The sequence below is a fragment of the Vombatus ursinus genome, unplaced genomic scaffold (genome assembly GCF_900497805.2).
Source record: "Vombatus ursinus unplaced genomic scaffold, bare-nosed wombat genome assembly UNPS02014973.1, whole genome shotgun sequence".
In the NCBI taxonomy this organism is placed as follows: Eukaryota; Metazoa; Chordata; class Mammalia; order Diprotodontia; family Vombatidae; genus Vombatus; species Vombatus ursinus.
The window spans coordinates 11,861,186-11,877,911 of NW_020954751.1; positions in this window are offsets into that span (position 1 = coordinate 11,861,186).

The following is a 16,726-nucleotide window of genomic DNA, read 5'->3' on the forward strand; positions in this document are numbered from 1 at the left end:
GGATGGATGGATGGATGGGTGGGTGGGTGGGTGGATAGATGGATAGATAGATAGATAGATAGATAGATAGATAGATAGATAGATAGATAGATAGATAGATAGATGGATAGATGGATGGGTGGATGGGTGGATAGATGGATGGATAGATAGATGGATGGATGGATAGATGGATGGATGGATGGATGGATGGATAGATAGATGGATAGATAGATAGATGGGTAGATAGATGGATAGACAGATAGATAAATTAGGGCTTATATCAGAGGGAAGGCAAGATTAAGGAATGGGAAATGCTTCATGCAGAAGATGGGATTTTGGCCTTTCCTTCCCTGAGGGAGGTGGAGTTGAGGAAGTGGAGCCTTCTAGGCAAGGACAACCCTGAAAATGCTGGGGAGTGTCATGTAGTAGGAAGAACAAGGAGACCAGTGTCACTGGATCAAAAGTCTAAGGTGGGGAGCAAGGTGTAAGAAGACTGGAAAGGTAGGAAGGGACCAGGTTATGAAGTGCTTTAATAGCCAATGTACTTGATCCTGAAAGTAATAGGGAATCACTGGAATTTATTGAGTAGGGAGCTTACTATATGGAGTGCTGGACTTGGAATAAGAAAGATCTGAATTTGAATCCTGCCTCAAACACTTTCGGGGTGTGACTCTAGGCAAGTCATTTAATTTTCCTCAGCTTCAGTTTCCTCATCCATAATATGGATTTAGTAATAGCACCTACCTCCCAGGTTTATTGCAAAGATCAAATAGGGCAAAATATGCAAAGCACTTTACAAATCTTAAAGTACTATATGAATGCTAGCTATTATTATTAATCAAAATACTTTTTTGAAAAGTTCACAGCTCCCAGATTATGAACCCCTGACTAGTGCAATCCTCTTACACAAATGAGGAAACTGAAACTTATCAAAGTGAAGTAATTTACCCAGTGTCCCATGATGAGTTGTTAGCAAAGCTAAGATTAGAATCCCAGTTTTCTGATTCCCATTCTGATGCCTCTTGAGAGCTAAGACTAGAACCCAACACCAACCCTGGGACTCTGTTCAAAGCTATCAAGAACTGATTTGTGCCAGTCCCATAGACAACTCACACTACCATAACTCTTAAATTTTTACTAAGTACTTTGCTCCCAAAAGTCCTATGAGGCAGGTGGTATATGTGCATGTATATATATAAATATATATATATGTATGTACGTATGTGTATATATGTTTCTATGTATGTATATATGTGTATATATATATCCATATATAATATACATATGTTACGATCCCCATTTTACAGAAGAAGAAACTGAGTTTCAGAGAAAACAATGTGATATGTCCAGAAGGCAGCCTGAACTAACCTCTCCTATGCATGAGGGCACTCCCTCCCACATTATCCCCATTTTTACTAGAAAAGATCTACCTGGCAGCCTCAACTGAGACTAAATTTACTGAAACTCAAACCAGAAAAAAGAAGCAGCAGCAGAAAAGAAGATTTATCTAACCTATTATTCCAGGGGAAATAAGAAACCACAGCATTATCCCTCCAAAGTGGGGCAAGGCCTGGCCCTTTTCCACATGGACCAGAAATAATGCTGCACTGTGCCCGTGAACAGCTTTGTCCAAGTGTAGCTGGCAGGGGCCCCAGCTCCTGCCAGGCCCTGCTTTGGGAGCTGGCTTTCAAGTGTCAAGGGCCCCAGTGCCAAAGACACCCACTGGAGACTTCCAGAGCAAACAGATCAGATGGCCAAAGGGGAGAGAGTCTGCCAGGCTGGCCCAGGGCAAAGACAATGGAAATTTGTGGGCTCTGGGTGGAATAATAAGTTCCTGACTGCTCCTAGGGACAGAACCTCCTGGGAGCTTTATCAGGCAGTCTCCTTCACTCCCCACGCAGAGGCCGAAGTGCACAAACTTGCCGGAATTTCTGCAATTCAACAAGTTCAGCAATTATGTATAAAGTACTTTGTGTATGAAGAGCGCTGTTGTCAGGACTGGGGAAATTACAGGTTGGATAAGCTATCGCAGGAGGTTAGATTTTGAGCTAGAAAAAACAAGAGACATAATTTAGTCCAAAACCCTCACTTTACAGATAAGGAAACTAAGATCCAGAAAAGTGGCTGCCTGCTCCTTGTTCTCATGGGGCTTATGGTCTAGTAGAAGAGAGATCCCAACATGTATACCAGTACCTAGGGTTAAGATTAGGGTTAGGCTAAGTACATGAGGGTTTTAGTAAGACCTGCTCTAACACTTACTAGCTGTGAGGCACATTATTCCTCAGTTCTGATCTACATCTCACGACTAGACCCAGATGACTCAGAGGAGAGAGTGAGGCTGGTGACTTTACACAGCCCTCCCTCACTTAAATCCAAATTCACTTGCAAACCATGGCAGCACCTTCCTGAAGTCATGGTCCTCTTCAAGAATGGAGGACAAAAAACAATAAGGAAGAGGGGGCTCAACCTTGAAGGGCAATGATACAGAGATACACACAGAGAAGCATGCATGGCAGAGGGTTGCCTGCTGAGGCATCCTTCTCTTCCCTTTGTGGAGTGCCTACCAAGTTCACTTCTGGGAGCTGCACAAGCCAGGGACAAGGGGCTCCCTTTTGCTTCCCAGACACAGTGTCTCAGCTACTGAGTCAATTCACTGCTAAGGTTGGGGCAAGTCGGCTTTGCTCCAGGGCTGAGAGGGGACTGCTTGTCCCTCTCTCTTGAAATACAAGTCCCCAAGATAGCAATGAGTTCTCAAACCACCATTACACTTACAAGAACCTTCTAAGGTAGGTAGTATGATGATTAATATTACCTTCATTTTTTAAATAAAGAAAATGAAGCTCAGAGAGGTTAATAAATTTCTCTAGGGTAACACAGCTACTAATTTTATCACCAGGATCCCTGGACATCTGTTTCAGCTCAGAAACACAGCTTCTTTCTGTGTTTCTGAAATCTTCTCTTGTATTGCAATTCTTGTTATCACAGTCATCATACACAAGAGTGCCTATTATGTCTTAGGTACTGTGCTAAGTACTTTACAATTATTATCTCATTTAAGCCTTACAATAACACTGGGAGGTAGGTGCTATTATGATCCCCATTTTACAGTTGGGGAAACTGAGGCAAACAGAAGTTAAGTGACTTGCCCAGAATCACACAGCTTGTAAGTGTCTGAGGCTGAATTTGAACTCAGATCTTCCTGACTCCAGGTCCCTCCACTCTATCAATGACATCACCTAACTACCTTCTATTAGGAACATTATCTCTAGTGGCCTTCAGCAACAGGTCTCTCTCCCCAATTCTATGTTGGTTCAAGATGACTTTTTGAAATCTGATGTCCTCACGCGAAGCAAGTGTTCAGAAGAGCACCACCATCTGGCCCCTAGTTTTTCAGTCTACCGAGATTCCCTCTGGGGCATTTCAGTGGATGTATTCAAATCCAGAATTGCTTTTTTAAAGTACCTAAGGAAAGGAAGACTTGTACTCCCCTCACATCATCATGAACTGAAGGAAAAGACTTATAGGAATTTTCACAACCCTTTTGCTTCTCAGGGGGCCTTTCTTTTCCTCTCAACTCATGCCCTGTGCTTACCCTCCCCTTCACACGCATGTATAGAAGAGTGAGCATCTCCACACATTTTCCCATCCCCTCAAAGCTTATTACAGCCTGATCCCTGGAAAGGATCTGGCAAACTCATTTGCACAAAGGTATAAATGGCTGCTCAGATTTGATACTCCCTCTGGGCATCTGAGAAGTTCTTGAAGCACAGAAAGACCCCAGAGCAATTCAAACTGTCAATCAATGCTATGCTGCTCTTGCCTAGTTTGGGTTTCCTGAGCTACCTGGACCCTGATTCCAACTGACTTTGACTCCCATTGCCTCATTCAATTTGGACATCTTGAGAGACAAACCCCCCAGGCTTCCTCTTCTGTCCCTTCTATTGATGTAAGCCGTCTCCTCAGGTGTGGTTACTTCTCAGCCAGGCTAGACTTTGCCTCCTCTGTTAAGCATGTCCAATGTCCATTATCTTCACCTAATTTTTTTTTCTATCAAGTCCAGTATCCCAGAAGCTTGGTGGTTGATTCTTTCATGACACCTATATACAGCCAAGACCCTCATAGCAAGCCCAACTCAAGGACACTTTTTGGTGACAGAATGAATAAAGTGCTGTGCTTAGAGTTAGGAAGACGTGAATCCTGCCTCAGTTACTTACTAGCTGGGTGGCCTTGAGCAAATCACTTAATCTCTGCCTGCCTTAGTTTCCTCATGTATAAAATACCAACCTCAGAGGAGTGTTGTGAAGAACGAATGAGATAATATATGTAAAGTGCTTAGCAAATCTTAAAGCCCTATATAAGTAGGATATATCATTGTTATATTTGTGGAGAGGAGCAGGAATCTCCCTTGTTCTTAAATTATTGTCAATCATCAAAGATTCATTGAACACCTATGATGGGCTCCTAGCTTACTTCAATTTCAATGCAGTAAACTGTGCTACCTCTAGGGTATGCTAATCAATGATTACTTTCTGATAATAATAATAATAGCTTGTACTTATATTATCAATTTATAGTTACAAAGCATTTTCCATACATTATTTCACTAGATCTTCACAATAACTTTTTTTTTTTTTTGGTGAGGCAATTGGACTAAGTGACTTGCCCAGGGTCACACAGCTAAGAAGTATCAATAGTACCTGAGGCTACATTTGAACTCAGGTCCTCCTGCCTCCAGGGCTGATGCTCTATCCTTTGTACTATCTAGCTGTCCCCACAATAAGTTTTTGAGGAAGGTATAGGAATCACAGTATCCAAGAAACACAGAATTTGAAAGTTGGAAGGGACCTCAGCCATCTGGTCCAATCCATACAAAGAAAAAATTTTATTGCTACCTATTTTATTAGTGAGGAAATACTTCTTCTATAAATACTCCTTATAGGCTATGCACACATATTAAAGATTTTCCTTTTTTAATAATTCATAGACACTACTACAGCCCTCAAGCTTGTTCACCTATTATCTTTTACTCTACCCAAATGACTGACCTACCTCCTTTCATGACCACACATATGTGATTGATCATGTTTTTTATGTTGTTTCTCCTGGGCAAGCCATCAATGGTAACAAGCTGTGGTCTGTTTACACTCATCATACCAGTTCATCTCACACTCATCACTTCCAGTTCCCTTTGTGTCCCTTGTAATTGTAGTTCTTTGTAAACATTAGGTCTTTAATGATAATGATTGAATGAATGAATGTATGGTGGGAAGACTTATGAATGGGTGATGATATTATTCAAATATTTGAAGAGAGATTAGGCTTATTCTTCTTGGCTGCAGAGGGCAGAACTAGGTAGAAGGAATGAAAGTTCTAGACAGGAAAATTTAGGCTTCTTGTCAGGGAAATATTTCAAAGTTGACCCATGCTACTTTCTCTGGCCCTAAATTTCCCCATCTATGAAATGAAAATAATAATACTTTCCCTTACCTTAACACAGAGCTGACTCCAGCACTCTCTGAAATAATGTAAGGAGAGTACTTTGAAAATATAGAATATTACATATATTTGAATTATAATTAAATTGTATGCAGCTAACTTTCTGAAGTAGTGTTGGTGTGGTCATGCACATGACCAGAGGCAGGGGGAAAGATTAAATGACCTTTTTTTATTAAAAAAAAAAAACTAGAATAATTTTCTGATCTCTCTCTATCTGTTATCAATAATTGGTTCAACAATGTAGAATGTGAAATGTAGAGTGTTTGCTATGTTCAGAGGTATTAGACCCCAGGTTTGACCATAGCAGTTATCCAAAAGTCACCTAAAATGCTCAGAATGACTCAGACACTCCAGGCACAAAAGATCTCTTCTCTTTGAACTTTGCCCAAATCTCTGGAGTTTCCCAAATATCTTCAACTAAGAAAAATATGAATCACATCATAGTTTATCTTTAAGTATCTGCTATTCTAGGAGCCACAAACATCTAAGAATGCCTAAAAAAAGTATGGAGGGTCAGGAAAAATTATTTTTTAAGAAGGACAAAAGAATGAGGGGAAGCTATGATATTGTGGAAGAAGTCTGATATCTAGACTGGACCCTTTGGATTTCAGTTGTAGGATCATAGATTTGGAGGTGAGCCCCTGCTTCTGTGAAACCTCGCTCATTGTTCCAGCCCACACTGATCTTGCCTTAATCTGAACTCTGAACATCTGACTTGGGGAGTCATCTAATCCAAACTCCTTACTGGACAGAGGAAAAAACTGAGGCTCCAAAAGGCTTATACATGCACACACACACACACACACACACACACACACACACACACACACACACACACACCCCAAGTGGCAGAGATGGAATTCTAACTCACATTCTCTGACCACAAATCCAATATTCCTTCTATTGGCTCACGATAGCTTGGCCACTTACTTCTTAGATGAGATACTGTACCTGTGGGGGGAAAGGGAGAAAGCTGTGTGAGGACTCCATGAGGAGAGAAAGCCCATAGCTCTAGAGTTTGACTCAGAATCACAAGATGTCAGATTGGGAAGCAACTTATTCTACCTTTGAACAGTTGTAATTGTTAGGACACTCTTCCCTACATCAATTCTACATCTTCTGTTTTGTCATGCCTTCCCCTGGTAGTACTATGAGTCACCCAGAGACTGTATGGAACTAGATAAGGGCAAAGGGGAACCACTGAAAAAGGGAAGAGGAGTTCTCAATACTTTATCAGCTCAAGTATGATTCCTTTCCATGTCTTTTACTGTTTAAATGGAGCCATCTCCAGACATTCTGATCTCTATCTTTCCACTGCACCCAGATGTCTCTGGAGGAGAGAATGAGGCTGGTGACTTTGCGCAGCCCTCCCTCACTTAAATCCAATTCACTTGCAAGTCATGGCATCACCTTCCTGAGGTAGCAGTCCTCTTCAAGAACAAAGGACAAACAACAATGACAACGGTTTAAATAAAACCTGTTCTATGTTTATGCCTTGTGAGCCTGAGTGCTTACCAGAGGAAAAAGTGCTACTATTGGGAGAAAGTCAAATACAAAAATTTTTAGTTTTCACCAGAGTTGGTATAAATTAACCAGATAAGTATGAGGTTTACGAAGTATACTTGGGCTCCTCATGTCAGTAGGGAGCAGGTGATACAAAGTTGATACAAAGATTACATTTCCATATTGCTTCAGAACCTACACATGGCTTCGTTTTTGGTTGTACTGCCTCCTCCATACACCTTTCACCCTCACCCACTATATGCTAGGTCATTACATGACTTGTCCTATGATTGGGGGTTACTTTGTTCTTTGTTCACAGGAGCAAAATAGTGAGAATCCATGTGATATGCTCCCACATATAAGGAAGCATAGCCTTCCTCACGAGGATAAAATGTACTGTAGGTTTAGTGAAATCCTTTTTAGTATCTAGAGAACTAGAAAACAAAATCCTAAAAGAATGATTATGGTATGAAGAAGGATTGAAGAAGGCTTAAAGATTTATAAGTTCCTCTCTAATATCTAGGGTCAGCTAGGTGGCACAGTGGAGAGAGTCCTGGGCCTAGAAGACTCATCTTTCTGAGTTCAAATCTGGCCTCAGACACTAACTAGCTGTGTGACCTGGAGAAGTTACTCAATCCTGTTTGCCTCAGTTTCTTCATCTGTAAAATTATCTGGAGAAAGAAATGGCAAACCATTCCAGTATCTATGCCCAGAAGATTCCAAATGGTGTCACAAAGAATCAGACACAAATGAACAATAACCTTATAGCGAAAGCTATTCAAAAATGGAATGAGCTATCTTGGATGGTAGTGGGTTCCCTGTTACTTGAAGATTGGGTGACCACTTGTTAGGTGTATGGTAGAGAGGATCCCTTTTAAGGTATGGGCTGGACTAGATGACTTCTGGTGTCCTTCCTACTCTGAAATTCTCTGATTCTTTGACAAGATTCCCAAAGCAATTTGTTTTGCAAAGAACAGTTCTACCTGTCCCAATCCCTCAGGGAAATACTCTTCTTTTTGATTGTATTTTACTGGCCCTGAGTCAAAGTGAGAGGCTACCTCATAGAAGGACAACTTCCAGATCTGACTTCCATGGTCATTGGTTATCCTACCTGGATTGGCCTTGATCTGTGGGCCTAGAAAAGTTAAACATTGCTTTTCTCACTTTTTCCCCTGCTTGGTGAAAACTCCCTCATAGATCCATCAGCCAGTCCTCAACATCCTGTACTTAGAATCAAGGGGATGTTTGAAAGACTGCCATACTAGGGACAGAACTACAGATGTTTAGCCTCAAGAAAAGAAGACTTTATCAAGATGAAAAGACTTATGAGGATCCAAGTATCTGACAAGATGTCTCATGAAAGAAGGATTTATCCTTGTTCCGCTAGGTCTAAAGAAGCAAAAGTAGAAATACTAGATGGAAGTCATGAGAAGGCCAACTTCAACTCTGCTTTAGAAGAATTTCCTTATGACGAGAGCTGTCCAACATCCCTGGAGATGTTCAAGTAGGTACCAGACCATCACCTGTCAGAGAGGTTACAGAGGAGAGGATGAATTTGATGACAATGTAATAGCTGGAAGGCACCCTACAGATCATCTAAACAAACCCCTCTTTTACAGAGGAGGAAACTGAGGCCCAGAGAGGGGGAAATGATTTGCCCAAGGTCCCACAGCAAGCAACAATAGAGCCATAACTGGAACTCAGGTCTCCAGATTCTCAAGCAAGGCAAAGATTTTTCTATTCTATGAGGAACCATAGCATATAATATGACTAAGCCATTCAAACATTGCCTGTTGTTTCCAGACCATGACATAACAAAGATTGGTTGAAGGATCTGGTGATGTTTAACTCAGGGAAGATAAGATTTTGGGGAGGGAGAACAGAGGTTCATAAATCTAGTAGAAGAAATGATCCTAGAGACCATTTGTTCCAATGTCTTCATTTAAAAAAAAAAATTTAATTCAGAACTTTGGAAACACCTAATAAAATAGGCATTTCCATATATAGTTTCACATCTTAGTCCTGCTAAGTCCTGCTAAGATGTGCTTTTTTTCTTGTTTTCCATGTATTTTTTTGGAGGGGGGGGAAATCAGGGTTAAGTGACTTGCCCAGGATCACACAGCTAGTAAATGTCTGAGGTCAGATTTAACCTCAGGTCCTCCTGACTCCAGAGCTAATGCTCTTATCCACTGCACCTAGCTACCCCCTTTTCTCGGTACTTAAAAAAAAAAACACACTTCAATGACCCTCTTTTCTTTCTTTTGCTACCCTATCTTCCTCCCTATCTCCCCAAAATATTGAGGAAAAGAAGAAAAGAAAAGCCTCTATAATAATTATGCATAATTAAGCAAAACTAATTTCCACGTTGGCTGTGTCTGCAAATCTTATGTCTTGTTCCGCATCTTAAGTCCATCTCTTCTTTGCCTAGATAATATTTCTAAAGCACTTAGCCCAGCTCCTGGCACATAGGAGTCACTATATAAATGCTAACATTCATCCTCAGTCTTCTGGAATTGTCATTCGTCATGACACTGATCAGAGTTCTCATTTTCACAGTTGTTTTTCTTTATATTGTTGTTATTGTATGAATTGTTCTTCTAGTTCTGCTCATTTCACTATGCAGCAGTCCATACAGTTGCCACCTCATTTTACAAAAGAGGAAACTGAGGCAGGAAAGTTAGGTGATTTGCCCAAAGGCACCCAGGCAGAAAGCATCAAAGGTGAAATTTGAACAGGTGGATTCTCAGACTTCAAAGACGGTGCTCTTTCGTTTCTACTACCATGCATCTCCACAATATCTGAGGAGCTATGATATGAAAGACAGATTAGACCTGTTCTTTTTGGCCCCAAAGGGCAAGAGAAAATAAATGAAAATGGCAAAGAGTTAGTTTTAGACTTGATATAAGGAAGACCTTCTGATCAAAAATCAAATGTGAGGTGGTGGGTTCCCTGTCACTAGAGGTATCCAAGGAGAGGCTGAGTGACCTCTTGTCAAAGGTTCTGCAGAGAAGATTTTTGTTCAGGTTAAAGTTTGAGTAGATGGGATCTGAGGTCCCTATCAACTCTATCAGTCTATAATTCTGCCCTTGACGTGAGTGGAGTGTACATACGCCATTACCACCAACAAAACAACCTCCCACCCACTTTCAGTTTCAGGGCAGCCAGAGCAGTGTGGGGGCTACAAGCCCTGTGTGCTCCTGTATCATACTCCTCTATGTCACTACCAGGCAGATCGGAGACTTGGGGGCAGAGGGGAAAGGAGGTGGCAATATTGTTGTTTTTCAAAGCCAGGATGAAGAATGTGCTGAGTTGTCTCCTGCTGCAACCTGAGCTGTTTCCAGTTCTATGGCTGAAGCATTTGATCACAGCCCCTAAAAGAAAAGGGAGTTCTTTGTTTCGCCATCATCTACTTAGCCGAAAGGGACCAAGTATTCATGAGGGGCACAGGAGGGAGAGGAGAGAATGAGGTGGAAAGTGGGCTAGGGAGGTTTAAGGACGCACTCTCCCTAAGACCAGCTGAGAAGCAGCCTCATTATACCTGAAGTATAATAGAGAAAGGCCCATCTCCTAGGAGGGGACCGAGAAGGACCTGGATGTCATGCTCAGTTTCAACACTGACTAGCTGGGTGACCTCAAACTTCACTTTCTTCCTCTGAAAATGGGGAAAGTGATACCTGCATGGTAGCCCTCACAGTCATGATTATGAGGAAACCTAAAAGTTGTGAATATAATATGTCTAATTTCTAGGTAATTAATCATTTTATTAATCATGCTACCATATAATTAATAAAAGGAGTCAGTGATACTCTCAGATGCCAAAGATCCTTCATGGAAACCCACTCAATGCTTATGTGCCCTCAGAAGAGTGGGTGTTCCTGAGGGTGACAATCAACTCTAATTGGTTAACAAGTAATGAGAGAGAATGAATATTATAACTATAGGCAGACCTATTCTAATGAGGGGCTGGGGAAATGTGACTTTGATCATGTCATTTACTTCCAAACCACACTCCCCAGCCTTGGGCAATTTAATCAAAGAATTTATCCCCAGTCAAACTTGAGTAGAACACAACGTACTTTCCCCACCTAGGTGGGGTCTGAACAAGATTGAGGAGAAAGTTAAACCAATCTCATTATCAGCAATGTCTTTCAGATGTTGGTTTGGCCTTAGAGAATTAGAGAATAAGGTTTCAGAGAGGGTCTCTCCAATATTAACAATTAGTTATTTAATAATCATTTCTCTCAAAGTACTATAAAAATGTAAGCAGTTGTTAATACTTCACTGAAGAAAGCAATAGTACCAACTCTAATAATAATGATGAAATTTATACAGCGTTTCAATACCTAATCTCCTTTTATATATTAGCTTCCCCTGTTAGATTGTAAACTCCTTGAGAGCAGGGACTGGGTATGGTTTTTTTGTTTGTTTGGGAGTTTGTTTGTTTTGGGGGGTTTTTTTGTTTGGTTTTTTTTTGGTATTTATGTTCTCCTGGCTTTGCAGGGTGCCTGGCACACAGTAGGTGCTTAATAAATGTTTATTGTCTGACTAATCTGTGCACACACTTTCATGTGAGCCTCACAACAACCCTGAGAGGTAGGTATAACAGATATTATTCATCTCTGCTTTACAAGTGAGGAAGCTGAGGCTTGGAGATTTTCCATGGCTGTAACAATGCTTAACTTAGAACCAAAGGGCCTGATATCTGGAGGCAAAAAGGCTATGACCCTCCAGATGAAGGATGCTTTGGCTAATTAAGAGGTTTAGAGGAATGGAAGTATCACTCTGGACCATGCTGCTTTTAAAACCTCTTCCTGTTTTGTTTTGTTTTTTTAAAACCTCAGAGCTGAAGACAAGTGCAATAGTCTGTTCGGTTTTAAAAGACTGCCAGTCTGTAGCACACCCATGGGGCTTTCTTGGCCTTAAAATGCCCTCTTCCCTCCTTTTTTGCCAGTTCAAATGCATTCTTCAAGGCCTTGCTCATCCACAATTCCCACCTGCTCCATGAAACCTTTCCTAACATTTAGGTTAAAAAAAAAAAAGTCAACATGCTCAAGTACAAAGCAGAGAAGATCTGATATTTATGAGTTCATATGAAAAGATCGGGGGCTTTATTTGACCCCAAGCTCAGTATGAGTCAGTGGTCAAAAGGGCTAATTTCAACTTTCTCAGCACAGTGCCTGGTACATACACAGTAAGCATCATATACATGTTAGTTATTATTATTATTAATTGTATGAGCATAGAGTCCAAAACAAAAGATGTGAATCTCCTACTGTCCTCAATGCATATTAAGCCACTTCTTAAGCATGGCACCCATCAGAATGAAGGTTCAGGCGTATTTATTTTTGGACAAAGCCAATGCCAGAAATAATTTTTCTCAGCTATATACATTTGACTATATCACTTGACTATGTTACAAAGGTTTGGGGGTTTTTTCTCTCTTTTTTTCAATGGAAGGAGGTAGGAGGGAGAAAAGGTGAATTTCCTTTATTTGAAAAAAAAAATTAAGTAAAAGAAGACATTATGTCCAGTTCCAAGCACAGAATTTTAAGAAGCACAACACTGACAAACAGAATTGTGTCCAGAGGAGGGTCAGTAATCTGCTGAGAGTCTTGAAACTACTCCATGTAAGGCTTAGTTCAAGTTACCTTAACAAATAATTTATTAAGCACCTATTGGGGATGTTTAACTTGAAAAAGGAAAGACTTGGAAGGGGGCAAGGGATATTACTGTTGTCTCCCAATACATACAGGATCACCTTTACTTAAGGCCCTCATTTTCCCCATGCATTGGGGTGGGGGGGGGGCAACATCCTATATGTACTTGTGTGTGTGTGTGTGTGTGTGTGTGTGTGTGTGTGTGTGTGTATAACTTTCAGTAAAATGTTCGTTGGTGGCATGAATTATTTTTCATTTTATCTTTACATCCCTAGCTCCTAGAGAGCTCTTGCATATGAGTGCTTAATAAATGCTTGTTGGAGAAGTTATTTAAGATCATTCAGGTCCCCACACTCCCAGCTGCCTCACACTTTCCCTTTACTCTCTTTCTCTATGCCTTTCTTTTTTTCTGTGGGTTCTCTGTAAACCAACCCAGGCCAATGCAAATATGCCACTCAATCCTTCCTTATCTTTTGCATTTTCCTTTTAAAAACTTTGGAGATCTTGGTCTGCTTTATCGCCATCCAAAAGGTCATTGGGCTTCCTGGAGGAAATAACAATCCTGAAAGTTATTGCAGAGTTTCTCAAACATGTGTTCATTTCAAAGTTTGCAGAAAAGCAAACTGGGGGGAAGGGGAGTTGGGAGTGTCTGCTTTATGAAGTAGTCACATAAATATGCATTGGCTGTTGCAGTAAACAGGGGTCACTTAAAGAAAAAAGCACTTGGTCAGTTCCCTCTTACAGAAAAAAGATGAAATTGGACTACACTATCTTCATGGTCTCATCTAGAACAAAGAAAAAAAGAAAGAAATGTTGATTTCACCAACTATGTGCCAGACACTATACTAAGCATTTTACAAATACTGTCTCATTTGAAACTCACAACAGCCTAGGAGGTAGGTACTTTTATGATCCCCATTTTACAGCTGAGGAAACTGAGTCTGAGAGTGGTTAAGTGAATTGCCCAGGGTCACATAATATGTAAGTATCTGAAGCCAGATTTGAGCTCAGGTCTTCTGACTTCAAACCCAGTATCCTATCTGCTATACCACCTCACTGCTGCCTAGTATTAATATTAATAAAATAAATAATATAAATATTATATAATATAATGCTTGCTATCATCATATTTAATATTAAAATAATATTTAATCATGATAAATAAAATAACATGTTTTCTGTGTAATACCCTGAGGTTGTGCCTAAGTATAATATGTTCTCTTCTAAAGTCCCTCCAAGCTTCCAGGTTCTGTGTTTTAATGTGAAAATATGCCATGCTCTAAGGTCTCTCCCACCTCTAATTTGGTGGTTCTATGAACTGACCTAAGGGCATTAAGTCCTGTTCTCCTTCAGGGCAATGCTCCTCCATCTAGCTAATGCTACTCAAGTGACTTCATCTTTCCTTTGTCTCAAGCTTGGAAGAGAAGAAAAGTTTACCAGATCTTGTCATGATAGGGGCCTTCCAGAATTTCACTACAATGCTTATCTATTATAGGCTAAGGAGTAGCAGGCAGCAAGCATTTATTAGACGCTTACTGTGTACCAAGCATTGTGCCAAACTCTGGAGATATAAATACAAACAGAAAGACTGTCCCTCAAGGAGTTTACATGCTAATTGAGGAAGATGACACATAAAAATGAGAGGAGGGGTAGGCCAAGAGGAGAGCAGGTGGAAGATAGGAGAGTTAATGTCCCAAATTAAACTATCTCAAGATTTTTAAAGCAAGTACTGTCAAGCAGCTAGGTGGTTCAGTTGGACAATTAGGTGGAGCAGTAGATAGAATGCTGGGCCTGGAGTCAGGAAAACCTAAGTTCAAATCTGGCCTCAGTCACACTAGCAGTGTGACCCTGGGCAAGTCAATTAACCCTGTTGGCCTCAGTTTCTTCATCTGTAAAATGACCTGGAGAAGGAAATGGCAAATCACTCTAGTATCTTTGCCAAAAAACACCAAATGGGGTCATGAAGAGTTGGACACAACTGAAAATGACAAAATAACAATAATAATTGTTGTCATAACGAAAGACCACACTATAGAACAGAAAATATACAGGATTCGGAGTCGAGAGTTCTATTACTAACTTTCTGTGTTACCTTAGTTAAATCATTTTTCTCTAGGCCTCAGTTTCCTCATTTCTAATAGAAGGGGATTGAACTAGAATCTGGTCCAGAGGTGTCAAACACCTACCTGGGCCTACAATATTTGAGTGCCACGGAACCAGATTACAACACGATTAGGAAATATTTAACAAAATAAATAAAAACACAATAAAACACAAATAATAATACATTTGATAACTAAGTCAATATGTCGTCTATATGGATTTTTCTGTACGGATTAGTGACTGTTTGGCAACATTGATCTAAAATCAATTCTAGCACTAATAGTTTTATGTTTTTATTTTTTATATTTATGTTTTATGTTCCATTATTCTATATAATCTGTGAAACTTTATCACTCTAAAATTTCATGTTTCTGTAATTTGACCCTGCAGAGTTTCTAGAGATATAAATGTACAGGACAATAAGTAAACCAATTTATCATGCAAATTATGATAAAGCAATATGAATGTACACAAAATAGGTCATAGAATTTTAGAATGGGGAGAGACCTTAGAGATGATTCAATTCAACCCCCAGGTGAGGAAATTAAGGCCTGGAGGTGAAATTATTTGCCCAATGTCATAAAGATAAATGAACGAGGACTATATCCTGGCCTCCTGATGCCTAGTTCTTTACTCTTTCAACTTTTCTATAATGATTTTTCTTAGTAATGCTCCTATAAAATCATTCTAATTTTTGACACTGGTTTTTAAACATGGCCACAAACCAAGGAACTATAGAGAAATATAACTATTGGACCAGCCTTCTCATACATTCCATAAATGTACTTGGCCACTGGTGAAGTTTGATGAATTCATCAACCACGCAATCCTCCATGTCTTCTCCACTGGGATAAGCACTGAGGAATCTTTCTGGAGTTTTTGCCCCTTTATCTCTAGAAGGAATCATTAGGACTAAGAGTGGTGAAACTGAAGGTGAACTATGACCTTTTTGTGAGAGGCAGAGAGTCTTTTCTGCATTACAAAATCACAAAAAACCAGCATTAGGAAGCCATCAAGCCCAAACTGAATTTCAGCTATCTTCTATATGTTGCATGCAGCCTGACTATGGGAATAGAAACAAAGATTAAATTTAAAAGTCCCCTGATGTCATGGAATCACAATAGGGTAGAGAAGGAGTTAATGTACACAAATAATCATAGTACAAAATGATACCTAAATACATATGAGAAGGACAAACCAGGCTCTTGTGAGATCCAAAGTCAGGTTTCATTCATTCATCCAAAAAAAATTTAAGTAATTACACAGTACCAGGCACTGTGCTAAGCATTGGCGATTTAAAAAAAAAAAAAAAAACCACTAAAATAAAACAGAGATTCCATTCTGCTCTGGGGAAATAACACATACACAGGTAAATGGATACATAATTTGTCCAGAACAAATTGCTTCACAATTCAAAAAAAATTGGTAAATATGAAAGAAGGCACTGTTGTGTTTGCTCTGTTGGATAACATTGTGGGGAAATATAATTATTTCTTCAAATTGTGCATAAATTTCCCTCCTCTGATGCCTAATCATGGTGTAGAGATAACCCTAGACAATTAAATTCCATTAGGAGAACAAATAGCCTGGTAGATCCTACCAAGCTGGACAGGCTTCCAATTATGGAGGGCATGGCTTCCAGTTATTCCCAGCATAGACATTAAGGACCACTTTAGCTAAGTTCAGGGGAGCGTATCTTTCGGTTGGTTTCTGTAAAGATGATTCTAACAGTTCAGTCAGGCATTTAAAAACTAGGGTAGTTTCAAAGTAGAAAATTCTCCACCCAGAGGTACAATACTCATATTAAAACTCCCCTCAGGTTCATGGGGCTCAAGGCCATGCAGATCCTTTCTTCTTCCTTCTGGCAAGAAAATGTGGCTCAAAAGAAAGAATGTTGTCTCTGGAGTTAGAGGAGTTGGCTCTAAATCTGTCATCGTGAAAGCTTCATGCAAATTCCACTTCCTCCATAAGACCTTTTCCAATAACTC